The 16,107-nt window shown below is 41.5% G+C and overlaps 1 protein-coding gene across 2 annotated transcripts in view; it reads right to left on the bottom strand.

The window, feature by feature from the left end:
- LOC122541738 (primary cilium assembly protein FAM149B1-like) overlaps nt 1-16,107 on the bottom strand; it is a 203,105-nt gene that overhangs the window by 178,811 nt on the left and 8,187 nt on the right. The window lies entirely within an intron of this gene.

Below are 16,107 nucleotides of genomic sequence, written 5' to 3'. Positions count from 1 at the left end.
AGTATTTACCCAGTTGAAGGATATGGAGGATAGTGAGATTTGTGTGGAGCATGCTATTATGCTACAGCATTCCAAGAGCATGAAAGAAGTGGCATTGGGTCTCTTGAAGAGCATTAAGGTGTATCCATCAGTCCCCAAGGCCTGATAGTATTTACCTCAGGGTATTGAGAAAGGCAAGAGAGGAGGTTACTGGGGCCTTGATCATTGTATCCTCATTAGTTATTGGAGAGTTCACGGAGAACTGGTGAGTAGCTAATGTTGTTCCTCTGTTCGAGAAAGGAAATGGGGTAATCTCGGAAATTATAGATCAGTCAGTCTCACATCAGTGGTTGAGAAACTATTGGAGAAAATTCTTAGGGATAGGACTTATTTGCATTTGAGAAAGCATGGCCTAATTAGGGATATTCAGCAAGGCCTTGTGCAGGAAAGGTCATGTCTTACGAACTTAGTTGAAATTTTCGAGAGGGTGACAATGGTGATCAATGAGCATACAGCAGTAGATGCTGTCTACATAGATTTTAGTATGGCTTTCAACAAGGTCCCTACTGGTAGGCTCATTCAGAAGATTAAGATGCATGGGATCCACATTGATTTGGCTGGGTGGATTCAGAATTGACTTGTCCATATAAGGCAGAGGATTGTGGTGGTGGGTGTTTTTCAGTCTGGAGGTCCGTGACTAGTGATGTTCCGCAGGAATCCGTACTGGGACCTCTATTGTTTGTGATTGGACGAAACCACAAGGGATGAACTCAGATTTCTCCAGTTTCATCATTTCCCCTCCCCCCACCTTGTCTCAGTCCCAAACCTCGAACTCAGCACCACCTTCCTAACGCTTTTCCAGCAACACATTTTCAGCTCTGATCTCCAGCATCTGCAGTCCTCACTTTCTTCTACGTTATTAGATAGCCTTTATAAATCAGATAGGGAACGAAGAGTGTTGTGGCCAATGGGTTTACCCTTGGTCAGCACTCTCTATCATTTATTACATAATGAAGTTTCGGAAGACATGGAACGTTTGCTTAGAACATGGAATTCAGGAATTGGGGTTGGAAATATCCACAGAAATGTGGGACGACATCTGGGAAAATGCCAGAAAAATCTCTATCTGTAATAGAACCCAAGCCATTCAGTTAAAGATACTCCATAGGACTCATATAGCACCGGAACAATTGGCAAAATTTAGGGCAGGAGCATCTCTAATGTGTCCCAAATGTAAAATAGAGGTGGGCACTCTCATACACTGCTTATGGACATGTCATAAGATCCACAAATACTGGGTCAGAGTAGCAAATGCTTTGACAGAAATCTTGGGAGCGGAAATTAGAGTAGATCCAGTATCTCCTCCTGGGCTTTTCGAGCTTGCCTTCTCTGGATGTGCATGGGAGGAAATTATTTTCAATTCTCTCTTTTTGTGCAAGGAAAAATATCTTAGTAAACTCGGTAACTGAGGGCCCTCCAGGACTTGCGGATTGGTATAGGTTGGTTATGGAATGTATTCCCCTTGACTTCCTTGCAAATATGGTGCACCAAAAAAACTGAATTATTCTATAAAATATGGCAGCCCTTCCTGAAATATATACATACAGATATTTCGGCCATTTTGTCAAGGGCTTTCATCTAGTTGTGGTAGCGGTTCTGGCTGGTCCGGGGACCCTTGGGGGAGGAATCCCACATGAATACGGGTTTTATTATGACTTGATGTTAATTCGTTCCGAGCATGTACTTTACTATTTAATTTCTATGTTATCCTTTTTTTCTCTTGAGTAATGTAAGATATTTTATTATACACTCTGGTTAGTTATAGGTTAGATTAGTAGTTAGTTGAGTTTTGTTTTCTCCTTTTTTTCTTTATCTTTTCTTTTTGTCTGTTAGGCTTTGGTTATTATTTATTTAATATTTAATTGTATATTAATGTTTGCATTTGCGTATACTATATTGTAAGTTTGTAAAAATTTGTTAAATTTTCAATAAAAATATCTATTAAAAAATAAAAAAAAACCTTTCGATCAGTAACCTGTAACGCAGAAATTCCTAACAAGAAGAAAAGACCAGTAAGATCCAAAGACAAGAACCTACAGCTGTCTGGTTTTGAGATAAATGTTGTTCTGTAAATCTTAATTGGGAGTTTTATTGGACTAGTATTATGGAAGGGAAGGTTAGAGAAAGAAATTATAGGTTAGAGAAAGAAATTGTAAATAGTGGTTAGTTCATTTTTCTCTGTTATACTTTAAGAAATAAAGTTGTTCATTTTTACTTTACATAGTTCTTGGCCACTTGAATTTTTCCAGATTACTATACAGGATAAATCAGCTTTGACAAAGGATCAGTTAGACTCGAAACATCAGCTCTTTTCTCTCCTTACAGATGCTGCCAGACCTGCTGAATTTTCCAGCATTTTCTCTTTTGAACAGGATAAATCTTTTGCGTTGCTGGTTTTAAATTAAGCAGGAGAGTTTACCCCGTGTCGTAACATCATTGAGTTCTTTGAGAAGGTAACCAAAAAGGTGGATGAGGGTAAAGCGGTTGACGTGGTGTATATGGATTTCAGTAAGGTGTTTGACAAGGTTCCCCATGGTGGGCTATTCACAAAATACAGAGGCATGGGATTGAGGGTCATTTAGCAGTTTGGATCAGAAATTGGCTAGTTGAAAGAAGACAGAGGATGGTGGTTGATGGGAAATATTCACCCTGGAGTTCAGTTACTAATGGTGTACCGCAAGGATCTGTTCTGGGGCCACTGCTGTTTGTCATTTTCATATATGACCTGGATGAGGGCACAGAGGATGTGTTAGTAAATTTGTAGATGACACTAAGGTTGGTAGAGTTGTGGATAGTAACAAAGGATGTTGTAGGTTACAGAGGGACACAGATAAGCTGCAGAGCTGGGCTGAGAAGTGGCAAATGGAGATTATAGTGGAAAAGTGTGATTGATTCACTTTGGAAGGAACAACAGGAATACAGAGTAGTGGGCTAATGGTAAGATTCTTGGTCATGTAGATAAGCAGAAACATCTCGGTGTCCAGGTACATAGATCGTTGAAAGTTGCCCCCCAGGTTGATAGACTTGTTAAGAAAGCATACGATGTGTTAGCTTTTATTGGTAGAGGGATTGAGTTTTAGAACCATGAGATCATGCTGCAGCTGTATATAACTCTGCTGCACCCACATTTGGGGTATTGCATATTGTTCTGGTCACCGCATTATAGAAGGAATGTGGAAGCTTTGGAAAGGGTTCAGAGGAGATTTACTAGGATGTTACCTGGTATGGAGGGAAGGTCTTACGAGGAAATACTGAAAGACTTGATGATGTTTTCATTAGAGAGAAGGTTGAGAGGTGACTTGATTGAGACACACAAGATAATCAGAGGGTTAGATACGGTGGACAGTGAGAGCCTTTTTCCAAGGATGGTGATGGCTAGCACAAGGGGGCATAGCTTCAAATTGAAGGGTGATAGATATAGGACAGATGTCAGAGGTAGTTTCTTTACTCAGAGAGTAGTAAGGGTGTGGAATGCACTGCCTGAAACAGTAGTCAGCTCGCCAATTTTAAGGACATTTAAATCATCTTTGGATAGGCCTATGGATGAGAATGGAATAGTGTCGCTTAGATGGGCTTCAGACTGGTTTCACAGGTCCATGCAACATCGAGGGCCGAAGGGCCAGTACTGCGCTGTAATGTTCTGTGTTCTATAGGGTTGACAGTCAAAATCTTTTTCCCAGAGTTGAAATGTCTAAAATTATGGGGATGTATTTAAGATGAAAGGGGAAAGTTTTTTTTAAACACAGAGTGGTAGGAGTCTGGAACGTACTGCCAAGGAAGGTGGAGACAATTACATTAGGGACATTTAAGAGACTTTAGATAAGCACATGAATATGCAAGAAATGGAGTGATATTTGACAAGGGCGGGCAGAAGGGATAAGTTTAATTTGGAGTCATGTTCGGCACAACATCGTGGGCTGAAGGGTCTGTCCCTGTGCCTAATTGTTCTGTGTTCTAAAAATAAACAAGACTTCACTGTGTATATTATGCAATAAAATGTTCAAGAAAAATAACACAGTTCAAAAAACCATGTCCAAAATGCATACAGATTTGGCAGAAAAAATTTATGTCAACTAAATTACATATCTAATATCAAACTGAACTCACAACAGCAAAATTTGAAGTAATTTGTTTTGCTATTTGAGCTGGTGCTTTTGGCTAGTGACAAAGAGGCTTGGAAATTTTTTTAAGTCACCATATTCTTGCCAGACCATAGGGCTGCTTTCTCTTTGGAGAGACACAACAGGTGGTGGTTTAAGTCACTGCGTTGTTCTAAAATTGATACTTTATAACCTCAAAACTATTTTCAAATGTTTGGATGCATTTAATTTACTAAATTATACCTATTTGTACACATGTTGAAAATAGTGGCCTGATCACCACAAGTTTGTAATGAAATCCTATTGGAAAACCATTTTGGACTCTTCAGCCCAGATAAATAATTTCTTGGTATCTATCCTGTAGGAAGCTCACACGTTTGAATAAAATTACTGCTCATTCTTCTAAATATCAGAAAAATGTTTTCCTACTGATACTCCAACAAGTTTTTCAATTTAAATTGAATTCTGTTTGTTGTCATGTACTCAAATGAGTACAGTGAAAATTCTACAAGTCACCACTTATGGTGCCATCTTAGGTACAAAGGTACCTCAGTACAGAATCTTAAGCACACAGCAAAAAAAAAGGAAAAATAAGGAAAACAAAGTTTTTAAAAGTTAAACATTATAGTCGTTTGTCCTATAACATGGAAAAACAATGAAACACAGCTAACATTTATCACCACAGTCCACAAGTGCCTGGCCATGCTGGGCTCGCACTTCTCACAAGGGAGCAACGCTTCAGGTTCGACCTCGCACCCCCCCACTTCCCACCTCCCACTGCTGCCCTAGGCTGCCTGCTCTTGCTGCCTTGAAGCCTGTTCCTTCAATTGCTGTTGCCACAGAAAGTTTATTCCTGCTTCCACCACTGCCAAGCATCCCAAGTTAACTATTCCCACTCTCGCCGCCAGCTGCCCCGGGTTGCCTGCTCTCACTCTCACCTTTCACCATCCCAGACTGCATGCTCCCATTCTCACTGCAGCTATCATTTATTATCTAAAGTAAATCCAGAATTGCTTTGGCATGTTGGGTTTGCCAAATGCTGCATTTTAGAATGTTATGCCGTCTTATTTCAATATTCATAGTTAATATTAGGAAAACTGAAATTTCGCATGAGCACAGTTTCTACTGGTTTTGCATTTGTTATCTCGGATTTGCTCTTCCATCTCCCTTGAACTGTTTGGCAGTCTATAGTAGGTATTCTCAAAACAATTTGTTCAAAGATGTTATTACTAATCCCTACAGTGCAACTGCCCTTTTTTCCTTATTCCTTATTTCATTATTTCTTTAATCAATATTGTCATTCCTCCTCCTGTTTTATTTCCCTCTGAGCCTTGTCAGAAAAGTTCTAATCAGGAACATTAAGCTGCTATCCATGTACCTCTCTAAACAAAATTCAGTATTGGTTTAAAAAAAACATATTTTCGTGTCAACTGGTGCCCTTAATTTATCTACCTTGTTCATTCTACTCCTTACAGTTAGGTTCCTATCATTCAGTATACCTGGATTCCATTTTTGTCACAGAGTTGTGCAGCACGGAAACAGACTCTTCTGTTCATCTTCTCATCCTGACCAGGTATCTAAATTAATCTAATCCTAATGCAAGTATTTGGCCATAGCCCTCTAAACCCTTCCTATACAAGTACCAATCCAGATGCCTTTTAAATGCTGTAATTGTACTTGCCTCATCACTTCCTCTGGCAGCTCATTCTACACATGCACCACCAACCACTGTGTGGAAAAGTTGCCCTTTCGATCCCTTTTATAATTTTTCTCTCATTTTAAACCCATGCCCTCTAGTTTTGGACTCCCCCACCCTTGGAAAAAGACATTGGCTACTCACCCTTTCTATGCTCCTCATGATTTTAAAAAACTCTCTTCAGCCTCCAATGCTCCAGTGAGAAAAGCCCCAACCTCATCAGTCACTCCTCATAGCTCAAATCCTCCAACCCTGGCAACATGCATATAAATCTTCTCTGAAACCTTTCAAGTTTCACAACATCTTTCCAATAACAGGGAGACCAGAATACTAAGTGACCTAACCAACGTCCTGTATAGTCAACATGACATTCCAACTCCTATGCTCAATGCGCTGACCAAAAAACCCAAGCGTACCAAATACCTTTTTCACTACACTGTCTGTGACTCCACTTTACATATCTCAGTAAAACATTTTTAAAATGACCTCATCCTAGTCACTGTTACAAATTTACATGAAACTTTGAAATCATAATTGTTTGAAGCCTGAAAAACACTTAGCTGATCAAGCTCTACAATCCTGACAGTCCCAGCTGTGAGTAGCCCCAATTTTGAGGTCTTGACAATGCCAGCTATGAAATTTCACTTGGTTTTTCTTGGACGCAACCCCCATTTCTCGTGATGTCAGTCCACTGCTTGGCTTTTTTTGATGTTGTTTCTCATTGAGCTCTGGAGCAGCTCTCCAACCACAACCTCTGCTCTCTCCCTTTCCTTCCGACTAAAGTATTGTTGTTTTTGATTTTTCTTAATATTCCAGAGACAAAGCAAAACTTTTAAACACAGTAATTACTGCTCGGAGAAATCAAGGAAATCAGCTCCAGCGCTGAAAAAAAAGGCAAAGAGCAGCTCTTACAACCAAGTAATTGAGCAAGAATGCAACTTCTTCAACTTTTGCTTTGCCTTCCAAATAGTCATCCTAGTATTCTGCTCTACATTTTGAGCTCTGCTTTTCTCCCTTTTTAGGCTTAGCCTTCCATCCCCCGAGCCTTCCCTTAAGTAAGAGAATCTTAGCAGAGGAGAACATTCAGTCCAAGACAGTTCTGACAAAGTGAAATGAACTCAAGACGTTAACTATTTCTCTCTATAGATGCTACCAGGCCTGTGCAGTTTCTCCAGCACTTTATTTTGCTTCAAATTTCCCGCTTCCATATTTCTTTAGTTTATTTTTATTCAGTCCATCATGTTAGGCTAGTTCTTTGAAAGAGATACAGTAACCAGATAATCCTATTCCCCTGTTCTTTCTCCATAACCTTGCAATTTCCTCTTCAACCATTTTGCCAATTTTGTTTTCAAAGATACCAATCTGTTTCCACCAACCTTACAGGCAGTGCACTGCAAATGATGGTAACTCACTGCATTATTCCTTCCTGAGCTGAAAATGTGTTGCTGGAACAGCGCAGCAGGTCAGGCAGCATCCAGGGAACAGGAGAATTGACGTTTCGGGCATAAGCCCTTCTTCTGGAATGAGGACAGTTTGTCCAGCAGGCTAAGATAAAAGGTAGGGAGGAGGGACTTGGTGGAGGGGCGTCGGAAATGTGATAGGTGGAAAGAGGTCAAGGTGAGGGTGATAGGTGAGACTGGGGTGGGGGCGGAGAGGTCAGGAAGAAGATTGCAGGTTAGGAAGGCGGTGCTGAATTTGATGGATTTGACTGAGACAAGGTGGGGGGAGGGGTAATGAGGAAACTGGTGAAATCCGAGTTCATCCCTTGTGGTTGGAGGGTTCCTAGGCGGAAGATGAGGCGCTCTTCCTCCAACCGTCGTGTTGTTGTGGTCTAGCGATGGAGGAGTCCAAAAACCTGCATTTCCTTGGTGGAGTGGGAGGGGGAGTTGATGTGTTGAGCCACAGGGTGGTTGGGTTGGTTGGTCCGGGTGTCCCAGAGGTGTTCTCTGAAACGCTCCGCAAGTAGGCATTATTCCTTCCCTCATGCCCTCGTTGGTTCTTTTAACAACTACTCTAAACCTGTGTTCTTGAGTTACTGACCCTTCTACTATTGAGGCAGTTGTGGTCACTGTGAGGTAAATGTGAGGCATTTGATAAGGTTCCCTATGGTAGGCTCATTCATAAAGTCAGGAGGTATGGGATACAGGGAGATTTGGCTATCTGGATTCAGAATTGGTTGGCTGACAGTGGTTGCAGATGGAAAGTATTCTGCCTGGAGGTCAGTGGTGTCCCACAGGGGTCTGTTCTTGGGCCTCTGCTCTTTGTCGTTTTTACAAATAACTTGGATGAGGAGGTTGAGGGGTGGGTTAGTAAATTTGCAGATGACAAAGGTTGGAGGTGCCGTTGATAGTATCGAGGGCTATTGCAGGCTGCAGCGCGACATAGACAAGATGCAGAGCTATGCTGAGAAATGTCAGATGGCGTTCAACCTGGATAAATGTGAAGTGATGCATTTTGAAAGGTCGAAGTTGAATGCTGAATATAGGATTAAAGACAGGATTCTTGGCAGTGTGGAGGAACGGCAGGATCTTGGTGTTCAAGTGCATAGATCCCTCAAAAGTTGCCACCCAAGTAGATAGGGTTGTTAAGAAAACATATGGTGTTCTGGCTTTCAGCAACAGGGGGATCGAGTTTAAGAGCCGCGAGGTTTTGCTGCAGGATTCTTGGCAGTGTGAAGGAACAGAGGGATCTTGGTGATCTCGTGCACAGATCCCTCAAAGTTGCCACCCAAGTGGATAGGGTTGTTAAAAAAGCATTTGGTGTTTTGGTTTTCATTAACAGGGGGATCAAGTTTAAGAGCTGGGAGGTTTTGCTGCAGCTCTACAAGACCCTGGTGAGACCACACTTAGAATATTGTGTCCAGTTCTCCTCACCCTCTCCTCAGTTCTCCTCCGTATCAATCTTATAAGATTGGAGAGGGTGCAAAGAAGGTTTACCAGGATGCTGCCTGGACTGGATGGCTTGTCTTACGAAGAGAGGTTGACTAAGCTCAGATTTTTCTCTCTGGCGAGGAGGAAGAGAGCTGATCGAGGTATACAAGGTAATGAGAGGCATGGATAGAGTCAGTAGCCAGAGACTTTTCCCCAGGGCAGGATTGACTGGCATGAGGGGTCATCATTTTAAGATATTAGGAGGAAGGTATAGAGGAGACATCTGAGGTATGGTCTTTACGCAGAGAGTTGTGAATGCATGGAATGCATTGCCAGCAGTGGTGGTGGAAGCAGAGTCATTAGGGACATTTAAGCGACTGCTGGACATGCACCTGGACATGAATTGAGGGGTACGTAGGTTAGGTTATTTTACTTTAGATTAGGAATAATACTCAGCACAACATTGTGGGCAGAAGGGCCTCTTCTATGCTTTTTTTAATGTTCTCTGTTCTATGAATACTATTTCTCCTTACTGAATCAACTGCAATAACTTCTCTTCATTCTCTCTTGTACAGTCACATCTGGCGTGTCTTTCTTTTATTTCTGTTCTGCATGCAGTCCCTCAGTGAGATGAGCTATTTAGCCGTTCAAACTGGCCATTCAATGAGAACATGGCTGATTTGTAATTTATCCCCATAAATGTTTTGGTCCCATACCCCTCAAGATGTAAATTGATCAATCTTTATCTTAAAATTAACAATTTGAGACAGATCATCAACTGTATTTTATGTGTATAAGTATGTTATAATTCCATTCAACAAAGGTCTGGCACTCATTTTCTGAATGTGATCCCCAATGCTGGACTCCCCAACCAGCAGGAATAGGTTTTTATCTAATGTAGCTGTTCCACTTAAAATCTTGCAAACTTGAATCAATCACCCAATAGCATTTTAAATTCCAGTGAACCTTATCTTAATTTGCTACACTCTCTCCTTGTAATTTAACCTTTGCCATCCAGGTATCATTCTAAAACATCTAACTGCACTCTCTTCAAGACCAATATTTCTTTCTGAAAACTGAGCATCCCTTTGTACCCGTTCCGAATGCAGGCACTTGGCTCGCAGGTTTTGCGCATCTTTCTATTCTGTGCCACTTCTTAATTGGCAATAACTTCTTCCGATTTTCAAGTCTTACATCATCTGTATTCTCTTTCTTTCCCCTTCCATTTTTTTCTTGAAATTGTCCCTCAATAAAGTCTGGTTTGCCCAGCCCAGATTCTCTGTCTTTTCCTAATTACATTCAACATGCTGAGGAGAGTGAATGAACAAAGAAGCATTTCAGCAGATCCTTTCCATTCTTCTCTAAACTATTTAGAAAGTTGGTCTTCTCTTTCACATCACACAAATGAAACTCCAAACCAAACCTTTCACAAGTCACACTTTAGGTTTTTTGTTCAGATTTTCAATTAGCAACTGTCTTTTATCAAATACACCCTTTTCCATTCCTGTCCTTGTGCTTACATATTATACTTCCTAAACATCCAGATTCTTGATCCCACTCTCATCCTTTTATGAGCAAATACTTCTTGGTGATTTTGAAATAGAAGTAGTACTTTAATTTTGTAAATCTTTAGTGTTGTACTCTACTCAGAATTTAAAAAGCTGAGGTAGGACTTCTAGCCCTTTCTATTGTAGTCCCCTGGCTATAATGGCCAGCAATCTGTTAACCATTTTGATTATTTTTGGTACCTGTTCAATCATGACCTGCCCTTTACAAATATATGTTGGCTATCTCTGATCAGATGAACATTTAGAATGCATTTGGATACTGCATATTTAGAGCTGAAATTTACCATTTTTTGGCCATGTTTCCCTGGGTGAGATTCACGGCAGGTGGTCCACTGTGGCCCATATAAATTTTCTTTATGCAATTTTGTGTTCTTCACTTAATTAATTATTCAACCAGCTTCTTTAGTGCCCTTCTTTTGGAATTGTGCAGCAGGGAGAAGCTGAAGTGCTCATGGTGACATCCATCATGATGCCATATTTCAAGCCCAGCTCCATAGCAGCTCAGATACAGCAAGCCAGGAACTATCCTGCACTGTTCCTCTGAGGTAAGTTGTCCAGAAAAGCAAGTTTCTCCTCGGTTTGCTGATATGAACATAGGTGGATGGAGTGGTGGGTAGCAAAGCAAGCCATGCCACCAAACTCAGTCACTGGACTCGGGTATGGCCCAGGTTAGTATAGTGTCCTGGATGAAACTCAATGCATAGCAGTGCAGAAATAAGGTTAATGATCTTCTGTGCTCGTCACGGACAAGTGTCACTACATTCTCCCTGCTACCTCAAGCTTACACAGCCACCATTCACTTCAGCTTTGGCACTGCACACGTATCTCACCAAGATCCATGGACTACAATTCTCACTATTGTTTGTATCATGTCCACTTAAGTATAAAAGGTGGAGAAGAATGGTGCTGGTAAAGTACCAACATGATCAATGAAGAGTTGTCTGAAAACCCGGTGAAGCAAATGGCAAGCTGCTGACGCCAGACCTGCTCCGACTTACGTGCTGGAATTTGCTGCTGTCCAATTTCTTATAGAGTCATAAAGATGTACAGCATGTCCAACTCATCCATGCCGACCAGACATCCTAAATTAATCTAGTACCATTTGCCAGTACTTGGCCCATAGCCCTCTAACTCTTCCTATTCACATACCCTTTCAGATGCCTTTTAAATGCTCCACCCTCTGTGTGAAAAAGTTGTCCCTTTTAAATCTTTCTCCTCTTACCTTAAACCCATGCTCTTTAGACTCCCCTACCCTATTCACCATATCCATGCCCCTCATGATTTTATAAACCTCTGTAAGGTCACCCCTCAGCCTCTGACGGTCCAGAGAAAATAGCCCCAGCCTATTCAGCCTCTCCCTATAGTTCAAACGCTCCAAGCCTGGCAACATTCTTGTAATTTTTTTTCTGAACCATTCCAAGTTTCACAACATCCTTCTGATAACAGCAAACCAGAACTAAACACAGTATTCCAAAAGTGATCTCACCAATGTCCTGTACAGCCACGACATGACCTCCCAACTCGTTAACTCAATGCACTGACCAATAAACACAAATGTACCAAACGCCTTCTTCATTATTCTGTCGACCTGTGACTCCTCTTTCAAGGAAATATCAAGCTGCACTTCACGGTCTCTCTATTTAGCAACGTTCCCCAGGACTTTACCATGAAGACAGCAGCTGACAGGAGACTTGATAGACATCTACAAAATTATGAGAGGCAGATAGGGTCGATAGTCAGAGGCGTTTTCCCAGGGTTCAACTTTCAATTACAAGGGAGCATAGGTTCAAGGTGAGAGGGGGAAAGTTGAAGAGAGGTATGTGAGGGAAGATTATCAGGCAAAGAGTGATGGAGCCTGAAACACACTGCCATAAGAGATGGTGGAAATAGTTTATTGACATTTAAGAGGCATCTGAATGGTTACATGAAAAAAGAGAGGGAATAGAGGGATACGGTCCGAACAAGGGCAGATGATTTGTTTTTTCAGTTTAGCTTCGGAATGATGATCAGCACAGGCTTAGAGGGCTGAAGAGCCTGTTCCTGTGCTATATTTCTCTTTGTTCTATTAAGTGTCTAAGTCCTGCCTTGATTGACCTTTCCAAAATTCAACACCTCACATTCAGAACATAGAACAGTATAGCACAGAAACAGGCCCTTTCGTTGACAATGTTGTACCGAACATGATGCCAAATTAAACTAATCCTTTCTGCCTGCCCTTGGTCCACAGCCCTCCATTCCTTGCATATTCATTTGCTCATCTAAAAGTCTCTTAAATGCCTCTATTGTATTTGCTTCCACTACCATCCCTGGTAGTGTGTTACAGACTCCTACCACTGTGTAAAAAAACTTGCCCTTACATCTCCTTTGAATTTCCCCCCTCACCTTAAATGCATGCCCTCTGATTGCAGACGGCTCAAAGATTGGTGGAGTAGCTGTTAGTGAAGGTGACAGTCAGAGAATGCAGCAGAATATAGATAGATTGGAGAGTTGGGCAAAGAAATGGAAGATGGAGTTCAATCTGGGCAAATGTGAGGTGATGCAGTTTGGAAGATCCAATTCAAGTGCGAACTATATGGTAAATGAAAAAGCCCTGGGGGAAATTGATGTAGAGGGAGATCTGGGTGTTCAGGTCCATTGATCCCTGAAGGTGACAACACAGGTCGATAGAGTGGTCAAGAAGGCATTCAACATGCTTTCCTTCATTGGACAGGGTATTGAGTACAAGAGTTGGCAGGTCATGTTACAGTTGTGGAAGACTTTGGTTCGGTCACATTTGGAATACTGTTTACAGTTCTGGTCACCACATTACCACGATGTTCTCTGGTATGGAGGATGCTAGCTATGAAGAAAGGTTGAGTAGGTTAGGATTATTTTCTCCCAGATTGGGAGACTCAATTACTAGGGGTCACGAGTTCAAGGTGAGGGAAAAAGTTTAAGGGAGATATGCATGGAAAGCTCTTTAATGCAGCGGATGGTGGGTGCCTAGAATGCGTTGCCAGCGGACGTGGTAGAGGCGGGCATGAGAGCATCATTTAAGATGTACCTAGACAGATATATGAATGGGCAGAGGGATAAAGATCCTTAGAAAATAGGTGGTAGGTTTAGATAGAGGATCTGGATTGGCGCAGGCTTGAAGGGCCAAAGAACCTGTTGCAATGGTGCAACTTTCTTTGTTCTTTGTTCTGTACATCTCATAATTTTAAACACTTCTATTAAGTCTCCCTTCAGCCTCCACTGCTCCAGAAAAACATCCTGGGTTTTTCTACTTTTTCCTTATAGCACATACTCCCTAATCCAAGCAGAATCCTGGTAAACCTCTTCTGTACCCTTTATGAAGCCTTCATACTCTTCCTGTAATGTGGCAACAAGAATTCAACGCAATATTCTAAGTGTGGCCTAACCAAAGTCTTATAAAGTTGCAACATGACATCCTGACTCTTGTACTCAATTCCCCAATCAGTAAAGGCAAGCATGCCATATGCCTTCTTCACCACCCTGTCTGCTTGAGTGGCCACTTTCAGGGTGCTATTGACCTGAACCCCAATATCCCCCCTTACATCAATGCTGTTCAGGATGCTGCTATTAACTGTATATTCTTCCTTAAAAGTGTATCATCTCAGACTTACCCTATCTAAATTAAACTCCATCTCCCACTCCTCTTATGGAAGGAGGAGAGAATTAGGAACCACATGGGAATGAGGTGAGATGAGTTAATAATGAGATGCAAAATGCATGGAAATAAGGTATTTGCTGCTCATGAGCAAGATTCAGAAATTACCCTAAAGAAAAAAATAGGACATTTTTCCAAGTCTTCAAACTTTTCCATGCTGCTCACATGAGTAGGAACTTCCATCCCTTGATTCTACCATATTCCACCAACAGATATTTGGCTAACTTAGTCGAGATATTTTTTAATCAACCTGTTTAGAGATGAAATTACATAATTCTGGAGCAGGTTGACTTGAATCCCAGAGGTAGGGACCACCACCATTGTGCCATTAGAATCCCTAAAGTGTGGAAACAGGCCCTTCGACCGTAAGAAGTCCACATCGACCCTCCGAAGAGTAACCCACCCAAACCCATTACTCTATATTTACCCCTGACTAATGCACCTAACCTATACATCCCTGAACACTATGGGCAATTTAGCATGGCCAATTCACCTAACCTGCACATCTTTGGATTATGAGCGGAAACCGGAGCACCAGGAAGAAACCAACGCAGTCATGGGAAGAATGTGCAAACTCCATACAGACAGTCACCCGAGGTTGGAATCGAACCCAGGTCTTTTCTAATCAGCCTGTGTTCAGAGATATTACACCACACCTCTGGAGAAGGTAAGACTTAAATCAGAGGTGAGGAACATTTCCATCCAAACTTTCCTCTTCTTTTGGAGACACTTAATTCCTTAATAAGCATCATTCCCACTAATATTGCCAACAACTAGCAGCCTACATTTTATATTTCATATCACATATTTAGGAGATGTTATTATAGACCTCTGCAGCAGATTGTCACTTGAACCTTGATGTCCTGGCTCAGAGGTAGGGACACCACCACTGTACCATATTCCCTCTTTCTAATTCAACCTATGTTAATGTCTGATTAATTATATTGTTAAAGTTGCTAATGTCATCATTTCAGGTTAAGAAGAAACAGATGGTGTTTATTAATTGTCTGAGCCCTTGGGAGCAAGGGTTGTTGTGCTCCAGTGGTAGTGTCCCCAAATCTGGAGCAGGATATCTGGGACACCTGTTCTAGAGGTATGTGATAACATCTTTCAACAGGTTGATTTGAAAATATGTGTAAGGGAAACTTTGCAAATGGCTCACAAATTTCCATTGGTAGGTCATTTAGATATTAGTAGAACACAGGAATATATTCGGAGCAAGGACACTTGTGGTATAGTGGTCGTGTCCCTACCTCTGAGCCATGAGGCCTGGGATCAAGTTTCACCTGTGCCCGAGCTGTACATTAACATCACTGAACTGATTTAAAAAAGAAACATACTGGGAATAAGGACTCTTGTGGTGCAATGATAATACTTTTGAATACTGCGTAAAATTCTGGTGGCCCTTCTGTAGGAATGATGTTGTTAAACTTGAGAAGGTGCAGAAAAGATTTACAAGGCTATTGCTGTGACTGCAGAGTTTGATTTATAGGAATAGGCTAAATATTTTTCCTGGAGGATCAGAGGCTATGGGGTGATTTTATACAGGCTTATAAAACATGAGGGGCATGAGAGGAGTAAACAAGGTTTTTTTTCCATAGGATGGGTAAGTCCAAAACTAGACAGCTTAGGTTTAATGTGAGATGGGAATGATTTAAAAAGGACCAGAGAGGTAACTTTTTCACCAAGATGGTGGTGCATGTATGTACCAAGTAGCCAGAGGAAGCATTGGAGGTGGGCAGTTACAACATTTAAAAGGCATCTGGATGGGTAGGATGGATTTAGAGGGATATGGGCCTAATGCTGGCAAACGGAACTAGGTCAGATCAGGATGTCTGGTCGACACAGATGATTTGGACCAAAGGATCTAATTCCAACCTGCATGATTCTACGACCCTAATGTCCCCACTTCTGAGTTAGGAGGCCTGAGTTCAAGTCCCATCTGCTCCAGAGAAATCCATATAATCCATAGAAACAGGCATTTTGGCGCACCACGTCTATGCTGACCAACAAACACCAAACTATACTGATCCCATTTACTTTTCCTTGATCCACAGCTGACTTGCCCTGGCACTTTAAGTACTTGTCCACATGCTTCTTAAATGTTGCAAGAACACATTCTTCCACTACCCTCTCAGGCAGTGGTTTCTATTTCTGAACAGAC

The sequence above is a fragment of the Chiloscyllium plagiosum genome, chromosome 38, assembly GCF_004010195.1.
Source record: "Chiloscyllium plagiosum isolate BGI_BamShark_2017 chromosome 38, ASM401019v2, whole genome shotgun sequence".
Taxonomy (NCBI): domain Eukaryota; kingdom Metazoa; phylum Chordata; class Chondrichthyes; order Orectolobiformes; family Hemiscylliidae; genus Chiloscyllium; species Chiloscyllium plagiosum.
The sequence above is the reverse complement of the archived record's forward strand: the minus strand, read 5'-3'. Positions and strand labels throughout refer to the sequence as shown.